The sequence below is a fragment of the Suncus etruscus genome, chromosome 3 (assembly GCF_024139225.1).
Source record: "Suncus etruscus isolate mSunEtr1 chromosome 3, mSunEtr1.pri.cur, whole genome shotgun sequence".
In the NCBI taxonomy this organism is placed as follows: domain Eukaryota; kingdom Metazoa; phylum Chordata; class Mammalia; order Eulipotyphla; family Soricidae; genus Suncus; species Suncus etruscus.
Window position 1 is genome coordinate 154985702 of NC_064850.1, and position 10970 is coordinate 154996671.

General features: G+C 39.3%; 1 pseudogene; it reads right to left on the reverse strand.

Moving 5' to 3' along the window:
• Positions 1–1047: 1047 nt before the first annotated feature.
• LOC126005262 (uncharacterized) lies at positions 1048–1149 on the reverse strand (annotated as a pseudogene).
• Positions 1150–10970: the final 9821 nt, after the last annotated feature.

Consider the following 10970-nt stretch of genomic DNA (forward strand, 5'->3'; position numbering starts at 1 on the left):
AAAAGTGCTACAGCAGGCCACATTCCCAAGGTAGAGGATACAGGTTCTGTCCAGTAGCCATTAGGTGGTGCTGCCTGACCAATATTCCCCACTTTGAGGCCACGTAAGGGACTCCTGACTACTGTGAGCTCATTTTATATGATGATGTTTTAAAAATTGTTGCTTGGATGTAAAAATTGGGTTCTTATTATTTATTTTGCTTAATTGGTGTGAAAATAGAGGGCTTGTCTCAATTCATTTTAAGTAACAATCTTTAATTTAGATTCTTTTTACTACTTTTGAAATTAGGTTATTTTTTAACTACACCTTTTATATCTGTTGTTCACATTTTAAGTCATAACCCAGAATTATTGTAGTTTATAACTGGCTTACATAGATATTATTTGGTGCAATTAAATTTAACATTTGCTAGATTGTAGTGTTAATTAGTAGATACTTGAACTTCAGTAGAAAACGTGTGTTGTGTGAGCAATTAATATAAGTTCCCTTCATATACTGATTTTGGAAGGAAGTGGAATCTAACAAATATGCTTAATAGGACCAGTCTGATCTGTCTGCCTTTACATTAACTACTTCCAGATAGAAGATAATACGGGATCCACTGCCATTCCTTGTCTCTTTTGTTAAGGCCTGTTGTGTTTTCTTACTCAATTTTTGCTTAAATGTGCAAGGAGTCCATTTTAAAATTTATGTAATATTGAACATTTTCAATGTTTTAAATTATTGTGAACCTAAAGTTAATCCATCCAGATTATGTAGTTTCTACATTTGTGTGACTCAAAAACAAGTAAACACTGCCTTTGAGGTAGCAGCCAAGTGGATTTGGAGGTAGATTCTAAGATTTTTACCTCCCTTTTACTTACTCTTCAATACCAGTTACCTAGTATCAGTACTTAATTGAGTTGAAATTAAAACTTTTCTGACACTTTCCTTCAGAAAAAGAGCATCCGTATTATGTCCAGGGATTCATCAATTTGTATTTTAAAATATTGGAGGATGGAGAAATGGTAATTCTTACACAGAGCCTGTATAAGACTATTTTTTTTTCCATGTCCCCTCATTAACAATACAGACCAGGCAAAGGGCCTGGAATGTGGTGTATATGGGGTACATTAACTATGCCTCCTCTGTGGTAAGCACTGGGAGGCAAGTATAAGACTTTTGATGCAGATATATTTTCTTTTTTTTTTTCTGTAATTTTTTTATTGTGGCCGAAGTAAATTACAAATATTTCACAGTAATATTTAAGGTACATAATGATGATAAATCAAGGGCATTTCCACCACCAGTGATGTCCTCCCTCCACCCCAACTGTATATTTTTAAAAAAATTTTTTTAACTGAAACCCAACTACAAAGGTGTTATAATCACAGTGTTTAAACAAAGACACTATTATAAGAAAATAAATTAAAAATAAATCTTCAATCTATTTTCTTTTTATTTGTTTTCCTCTTCTTTTTCTTCTTCCTCTTTCTGAGATCAGATGAGATAGGGCACGTTCAGGGTGGTGTGGCTGTAGACTCTTCTTCCTCTTTCTCCTCTTCTTCCTCCTCCTCCTCTTTTCTTTTCTTCCTCCTCTTTTACTTCGTCCTCTTCTTTTTCTTTTTTCTCTTCTTCATTTTCTTCTTCCTCTTTTCCTTCTTCCCCTTTCTCCTCTTCTTTTTCTTCTTTCTCCTACTCTTCTTCCTCCTACTCGTCTTTCTCCTCCTCCTCTCCTTTTTCTTCTTTTCTTACTATTCTTTGTATTCTTTGTCCTCTTCTTACTCTCCTTCCTCTTCTTTTTCAGAAGAAAAGGATGAATCCTTTTCTTTTCATTTTCTTTTCTTTCTTTTCTCCCCCCCCCCTTTTTTTTTTGTTGTGGCTTTTGGGTCACATCCGGTAGTACTCAGGGGTTACTCCTGGCTCCATGCTTAGAAATTGCTCCTGGCAGGCACGGGGGACCATATGGGTCGCCGGGATTCGAACCGATGACCTTCTGCATGAAAGGCAAACGCCTTACCTCCATGCTATCTCTCCGGCCCCCGGATGAATCCTTTTCATCTTCCCCCTCTTCTTATTTTTCACAATATTCTTCTTACTCCTCTTCGCCTTATTCTTACTCTTCTTTGCCTTATTATTTTTTTACACTTCTTCGCCTTATTCTTCTTAAAATTCTTCTTCCTCCTCTTCCTGTTCTGACTCTTCCTCCAACTCCCCTTATTATTCTTGTTCTGGGTTTCTGGGACTTTATTGATTCCTATATTGTTTCTGTTGAGTTTCTCAAAGACTTCTATTTTCATCAGTTCACATTCGTTGAGTAGTTTAGACATTGTCTGATCATTTGCTTTAAAATTCTCTTCCAATCTCTTCTGTTGTATGGAGTTGTTTTGGATCTCATCCTCTGGCTCACTGACCCCGTTTGCAGCTGACGTTACTCCAGTAGAGAGGTTTTCCATTGAGGTATTCAATTCATAAGCCGAGTTTTTCAGACCTGTTATTTCTGTGTGAAAAATTTTTTTTTCTTTTTTTTTTGGTTTTTGGGCCTCACCCAGCGTTGCTCAGGGGTTACTCCTGGCTGTCTGCTCAGAAATAGCTCCTGGCAGGCACGGGGGACCATATGGGACACCGGTATTCAAGCCAACCACCTTTGGTCCTGGATCGGCTGCTTGCAAGGCAAACGCCGCTGTGCTATCTCTCCAGGCCCCAGTGTGAAAATTTCTACTTTGAGTCGTCAAATCCTCTTGATCCTTATTTGTGCTCCAGTCAAGTCTATTGATGCGTTTTTTGAGCTCCCTGAACATCTTCCATAATTCTACTCTAAACATCTTATTTGAGAGGATACCTAACTGTTTGGTACTTTTTGGATTATCAGAGCAGCCATCTTGATTCTTTAAACATGGGGTTGTACTGCAAAATTTCCCCATTGTTAAGGTTGTAGATTGCTTTTTACAAAGTGGGGTTCAGGGGTTAAAAGATAAGTGCGGCTGTGGAGCCAAGTGGAGCTGCAGCGCTCCTCGGGTGTGGGTCCTGGAGAGATTATGATCCTTGGTGTCTCTGGGCTGGTTCCCACAGAAAGAAGCGCAGATACATTTTCTAATTTTTTAGTTAGAAGAAAAACCTCATAAAATCACCAAAAAAAAAAAAGAGTACATAATTCTATATACTTTGAATCATATAAATAAGTAATTCAAAATGACCATTTGCCAATTTTTCTGAATTAATTTTCTATAATTTGGGTGCAAGAAACATACAATGACATAATCAAGGCTACTCCAATTAAAAAGACCCATGATTTGTGTATCTTGTATTTGATCACTTTCAATTTTTTCCTATATTGTTTTCTGTGGGTTTATAAATCACTGTCTCATTTTATTTCTGCATTTGTAACTTACTGGTAAGTAATGCTGAAAATAACTATATGGGATTACATTTCTCAGATGTGTAAAAATATATATACCATTTTCTGTGAGGCTCATTTTGAGATAGTATTCTTTTCTGCAGTCATATTTGCTGCTGCAATTAACATCCAGATGCAGACATCTTTGCTCATGGATGCTTATAAATTACTGTATATGAGGAAAATAGCATCATATCATATCTAATATTGAAATTTGTTGAACACTTGGTCCTTAATTAATAAGACATTAGAGATCTGCACCCCAATCTTTGAAGTTTTGTGCAAGGATCAGATAATGAAACAGGCTTTCAGTGCTTTGGAGCTGCCTTTGCTCTAGACTTCCACTGAAAATATCTTTTAGAAACTCCTTTTTAAAATTATAGAGTATTATTTTAAAATAAATTTAAAAGGTTTTTTTTTTTTTTTTATATTGGGGCCGGAGAGATAACATGGAGATAGGGCATTTGCCTTGCATGTAGAAGGATGGTGGTTTGAATTCCAGCATCCCATATGATCCCCCCGGGCCTGCCAGGAGCAATTTCTGCAAGTAGAGCCAGGAGTAACCCTTGAGTGCTGCCGGGAGTGACCCAAAAACCAAAAAAAAAAAAAGTTATTTTATAAATACTGTTTTTATAAAAATATATTTCCTATATATGGAGATGATGGTGAGAGTTTGCTTCTCTGCCTCTTTTATGTTCTCCTGCCCTTTTAGAATTGTCTCAGGATGTTAGCCAAGAAAGACAATGGATCAGCCAGTGGCCCCTAATCTTTTTTTTCTATTACCTATCTAATAGTGATTCATGTCTTTATAGAAAACATATCAACTGGGACTGGAGCCATAGCACATTGGTAGGGCTTTTGACTTGCATGCTGCTGATCTGGGACAAACCCAGGTTTGATTCCCAGCATCCCATATGGTCCCTTGAGCCTGCCAGGAATGATTTCTGAGAGCACAGCCAGGAGTAACCCCTGAACACTGCCGGGTGTGACCAAAAAATCCAAAACCAACCAACCAAAATCAAACAAACCACAAACCAACACATTTTCTTGATGGGGGAGATGTGTAGCATTTGGATTGTTCTCACTGGCACCCAGAGCTACTACTAGCTCTGTGCTTGGGGTGGTGGTGGTGGGGAGAGGATGATCCTGAGGATCATGTAGGACCAGGGATCAAAGCAGGGACAGCTCCCTGCAAAGCAAGCACCTCAGTCTCCAGGCAAACTCTCCAATAGCAAAATACCCCATCAATTTGATATTTTTGTCCCCATATCTTTTCTTTATTTATTCCTTCCCTTCTTTTCCTTTTTTTCTGCCCAAAGTATAATTTTTCCAGTCAATTGTCTCATTTGGAATGCCATCACTGGAATGCCATTTTTCTTCCAAGGAAATTTTGAGTTAAAAAAAAAAAAAAAAAAAAGAACCGAACAACCATTTCTCTGCACAATCACCTTTATGGTCAGTAGGGGGTCAGTGGAATCTCAGAATGTTTCAGCTTCAGCAGAGAGCTGAAGTACAAGTATCATTCAAGATTTTGTCTTCAGGGTCAGAACGATAATAAAATAGGCAAGGTGTTTGCCCTGCACAACCTACCTGGGTTTGGTCCCCAGCAACCCGATGGTCCGTGAAACAAAACAGCATTGATCCCTGAGTGCAGATCCAGAAGTAAGCTCTGAGCACAGCTGGGTATGGTCCCAAAACAGAAAAACAGAAAAACAAACAAACAAACAAACAGACCTTGTCTTCAGCATCTGCAAAAACTGAAAATTTTGGTCAGTTTTGTGTCTGCTGGATCAAAGGACTCATGGAGATCATCAACTAACTGTTGTAATTTCAAGTTTGGCTCAAATTTCAGATTTGCTTTTCTTTAAGATGTCAGGGGCAACAATTGCACCAAGACCATTATCTAAGAAAAAAAGGTTATAGCAATCCCTGCAGACTAAACAGTACTTGAGGGAGAGACCCAAAAGCACAAGTTTGACTGCTTCAGGCAGAAGCTAAAATAAATTAAGGCAACATAACAGAATTCAGAATGTAGAAGGCATTTAGTGAGGCATGGTTCAACTTTGACCTTTTATTAAATTATTTTTAATTCTCTCCATTCACATTTGTCGTTATTGGTATGGCCAGGCATTGTACATTTGGTGGTGGTACTCACACACATTTTTGATTATGATGTTTATCAGAAGTTATCCACTCTGCACTGCCACCTTAGCTGCTTTGTGTATCAGAAATAGGTCCCCATTTGTAGTACAATGAAGATTTCACATTCTGTTGTTGTGCAGTGTAGTCAGGACTGCATCTCTCTTGGGGAGGTTCTAGACATCAAACTTATGACTTTAAGTTGCAAGATAGTTGTTCTGTCAACTGAGTAATCCCCAGGTACCCTATCCTGGGCACTTATTGATATGGCTGTATCAAATAATTATTGAAAATATGTGGGGCCGGAGAGATAGCATGGAGGTAAGGCGTTTGCCTTTCATGCAGAAGGTCATCGGTTCAAATCCCGGCGTCCCATATGGTCCCCCGTGCCTGCCAGGAGCAATTTCTGAGCATGAAGCCAGGAGTAACCCCTGAGCACTGCCGGGTGTGACCCCCCCCCCCAAAAAAAAAAAAAGAAAATATGTTATTATTTTTGTTAGTTCAGTGGCCATTCATAGTGTTTCTCAGGGAAACTCTTAGTTCTATGCTCAGGAATTACTTCTGGCAGGGGTACCGGAACCATATGAAGATGCCAACAATCAAATGTGGGTTGGCTGTGTGCAAGGTAAATATACTACCTGCTGTGCTTTTGCTCTGCCCCAAAGTATTTTATTCAATTTATGAAAATATTATAAACTAGCTCTTTGATAATTTAGGGGAAGACCTCCCAAATGGTCTTCAGGAGACATGAGACTTGACAATTAGATTGGTGGTTAGCAGTGTACAAATTATGAGTCTTATCCCTAGTCCTATCTCTCCAACCTCAACCTTTTGTTTTTTTCTGATTTAACACTGGCTTATAGATGTAACAGGCACTTATGTTAGACACACATATCAACTTTTTCTTTGATAAGTAAGTGGATCAGATCATTATAATGAACATAGTTAGCTTCAATATGAAATGACAATTTGTTCAATTGTTTAATCACTAAAGTGAACTATTGGGAATATTCAGAAATCAGTTTGCTGTTGGGGCACATTTGCACAATGACTGAATTATCATCCTCATAGTCTCTGATCAATTATATGAAAATAGTTACAGTTTCTGTGAATGAGATAGTAAAATGTGCTGTCATGTTTTGTTTTCAAGGATCTGAGATATTATGAATTCAACCAAGCAACGACCAGGGTTTCCAATCCTGCCTATCATTTGCCTTTATTGTTTAGCAGGAAGAAATCTCACAGGTGTTAAACCACCTGCATTATTTCATAGGACATGATGTCTCATCTGGAGTGTTCCATCTCAACATTTCTTTTGTCATTTCTAAATTAAAAGACCATTATTCTATTTTACTTTCACTGTCTCTTCTGTGAGAGGCACGGAAAGAGTAACTCTTAGCAGAGATGGGAAATATATATCACCTGAGCTAGAAACATGCTAATGTCAACCTATTGGCAAAATCACTAAAAAGAATCTACTCAATATTCTGTATCTTTCAAAGTGAGGATGCTCGAGAGAATAATAAAAGGAAAATACCCCAAGCTAATCTCCAATTCTATTTTCATGTATGATATAACATTCTTTTTCTTTGAACTAAATAGAAGACTTAGTGATCTCTCAACCAAGAGAATCAGTTAAAGCAAGAAATCTTAAAAAAAGAAATAGCTTTTGCAAACCTTATAGACTTACACACACACACACACACACACACAGAGCTTAGAGTCCATAATTATACATGAGTTTACCAGCCAAAGGAAATAGTCAAGATCTTTTTCAGAATAGGGTGTGGGGGCACAGAGAGTTGAGGGGTAGATACAGCCAGTGATGCTCAGGGATCACTCTTGTCAGTCTTAGAGGACCATATGGAGTTCTGAGTATCAAACTGTGTGTGCAACACAAACATTGTGACCTATCTTTTTTTTTTATTATAAATTTAGTTTTAATTATGAGAACAAAGATGCAAAGACAGAGGAAAGGTAAAGTTACAGTGGAAGGACAATCACCCATAAACAGAATTCTTAGAAGAAAACCCCTTGCTGATACCTTAATTTTGAACTTTCAGCCGAAGAACATTAAGAAAAATAAAATAGAACCCATGTACAATTAATTTGTCCCTCAAGTCCCCAGATTGTAGTACATTATAACATTTCTTAGCAGTACACAAAGCAATCTAAGGCCATAAAACTTATGTAACTCCTTAAACATTGAAGGTATAGTATTTTCTTACATTTCCTTGCCCATGCATATTAGTTTAAGTTAATCACAAAAGTTTAAGTGTTTTTTTTTTTTTTTAAGGATTAGAGTCAAAAAAGCACCGTATAAACAGTGTTAGAGTTGCAGCTATTGTTTGCATAGGCCTACCAAAATATGAGGGACACGGAAAGGAAAAGCCTTGGTCTAAATACAAGGAGACCCTAACCCTCAAGTTTCCTAGCAGAAGACCAACTCTAGGCTCCAGGCAAACTAGTTTGTCCAATCCAAGTCATTGTCTGTAGTGCCAATACACTTTTATTTTTTACAGTCTCTGTTGTTGGTATCATGTTTCTGTATTAAAGATCCTGGAATCTGCATATCCTAAATTGAAGTCAGGATGGTGTAGAGCGTCCTCCAGTTTCACCTCACAATAAAAGGGCAATGCAGAGAGCCCTGTCCTGTAAGCAGGTCGTTGTTGTCAAGTCTTCTTAGTGTTGAGGGAAGTCTCTTTTGAGCAGGTCAATGTCAGAGCAGCTGTAGGGTCTTCCCTGGTAGAGGATTGCTTCCAGATGATGTTATAAATGACCTTGGATGTTTCGTAGTTAGCTTCCCTGATTCAGGGGTGAATGGAGAATGCCCATTCTTCTGAGGCCTGTGCCAGGTCATTATGTCAATGTTCAGGGTGTAAGAACCCATTACTCTGCAAGATTTCTGTGTTCCTATCTCTATTAGATAGGAACTTATATGTATGTATAGTATTTTCCCATTTTAATGTGCCTATGCAAACAAGGAACAATGCCACATGGCCCATATGGGGGCTGCAAGAACAAGTCCAAATATCCCCATGGCATGGTTAAACATAAGCATTAAACTGAGGGTCTTTTTCACCAAAAATTCCTTATTGAACAGCTCTCAGAGAGAAGAAAAGATAAAAAGTAGGGAAAATCTTCACTGTATAAGAGAATATTTAGTAAGTGTTATAGTTGTCAAAGAAAATAGACATAAAATATTCAAAAGTCATACATGTTCATTTTATGTCTTTTGAAATAGTTGGGGGTTGTTAAATTCAGTGCACCACTTTGGTGTGTGATTGAGACTGTGAAGTACTGAAGTTAAAAAAGGGTAAATGGGGGTACTGGTGCTTGGGGGTGATAGAGTTAAGGAGTGAAAATGAGCTTTACAGGAGTGTGCGAAAGGGCAGAATACAAGATGGACATTCTACATACACAAAACATAACTGAAGGATAGGACATACTATTAATATTTACTGTGCTATCGCCCCAGCATGGTTTTGAACATGTAGACTGGTAAGAAATTGCCAGAGACTGCCTTAATAAAAATGAGCAGCTCTCAGCGCCCCCCAATTTGGACCCACCTTTTTTGGCCGCCTGGGCTGGGTCCCAGGGAAGGCCTGGAGGCTGGGGGGCAGGAGCGGGGACAGCTAGGGGCCTACCAAGGCTCCCAGTACCCCCAAGCTAGGAAGAAGGCCTTCGAACTGGGGTCTCCCAGATTCTATGCTGGCTAGAGCTAGCCTCCAGATCAAGAAAGGGATATTGTGACCTATCTTTGTGTCTCCTAGTAGTCAAGATCTTGACCTTGAGTTGGGACTTGGTATTGAATTGGTCTTCATTTGCTTTTATTCACAAGTAAAACCAGTATATATCATTTACTATATTTATGTTCAGCCTCAATTCCTTACGTGAAAGGAGAATTTACAAAAACATACAAGGCAGCGCAGACCCCAGCTACCAGGATACCACCATTCCTTTTGAAATGAGTAACCGAGATGGCTCTGGGGCGGGGGGAGCTAGTCGACAGACTCCATGTACTAAACCCTACAGCAGGGTTATAGGATCCCCATGCCAGGCCTTTACAGGAAGGCCTGGCAGTTGGGTCCCCAGGGGTGTGGGGAAAGGGAACAAGTATCTTCTCCCAAGTTCATTAACCAGGCTGCCAGCTGACCTTCTTGCACAGGGGTCCTTTCTCATCAGTCCTCGTTTCCCAAAACAACTGTACTTAGTTTACCATGATACCTCAATGTCAATAATTTTAGATTGTTCCTAGGATTGGAAACGGAATGCCCAAGACCCACTGGATAATACTCATGTGCTTAACTCCTCACAAAGCAGAACATTCTCCCCACCCCAGCCAGATGTCAACCAGCACCCAAAATGAAAGGATAGATTCTCTACATGATAAGAAACAGACACTCACCTGCTATTGATTCGCTCTTGGTGGCCCCTTTTCCTTCACCTCCCTCTAGCATGGACTTTTGTTTGCTACCAGATTCGGTGGCTGAGAAGCCCCTTTGCTTGAGGATACTCCCTGATATGTGACTGCTGGGAGCCATCTTCCCTAGACTCCAAAAACCAACTCACAGGTTAAAGCTGGGTTCCGGTTCTTATCCCTTCCCTGCCTATTTCAAAAGACATAAAAAAGACATATAAATCTCCTTTGAATATCTCTTTAGTTACATTTCTTTAATAAGCATAACCGTGACCAAACATCTTCTCATATAGCCGCGATTTCCCCCATCCTTGGCATCCAACACTATAACCTAATAAAAAAAAAAATTCTAGTAGACAAGTCTTTGTCTAGAGGCCATGTGAGAAAAAGACTATGGGGATTGCTGGTATTGATACTTCGACCCCCATATGCACCAGTAGTATCTTGTGTTGTTCTTCCTTTTTGTATAGGCACATTAAAATGGAAAAAGATTACATATGCAAACAAATTATTATCTAATAGAGATGGGAGCACATTTTAAACTGCAGTGGGACCTTACACCCTGAACTCCTGGCATAATGACTTGGCTTAGACTTCAGGTAATCAGACATTGACTATTCACCTCTGAATTGTGGACAATATCTGCAGAAACAAACATGGTTTCCTACATATCACCAGGAATAAGAACTCTTAACAAGGAAGGCTCTACAACTATCATGGCATTGACTTACTCCAAAGATGGTACTTATGACACCCTGACAACCTAGAACAGCGACAGTTTGCTTTTTTGTTTGTTTGGGCCACACCAGGTGATGCTCAGGGGGTTACTTCTGGCTCTGCGCTCAGGAATCGCTTTTGGCTTGGGGGGACCAACTGGGGTCCCGGGGGGATCAAACCGCAGTCTGTTCTAGGCTAGCATGGGCAAGACAAACTCCTTCCCTCTTGTGCCACCACTCTGACCCCAACAATCTGCTTTCAGGGCAGTATTCTCTGCGATGCTACCTAATGGTGAGATGAAACCAGAAGATGTTAAAA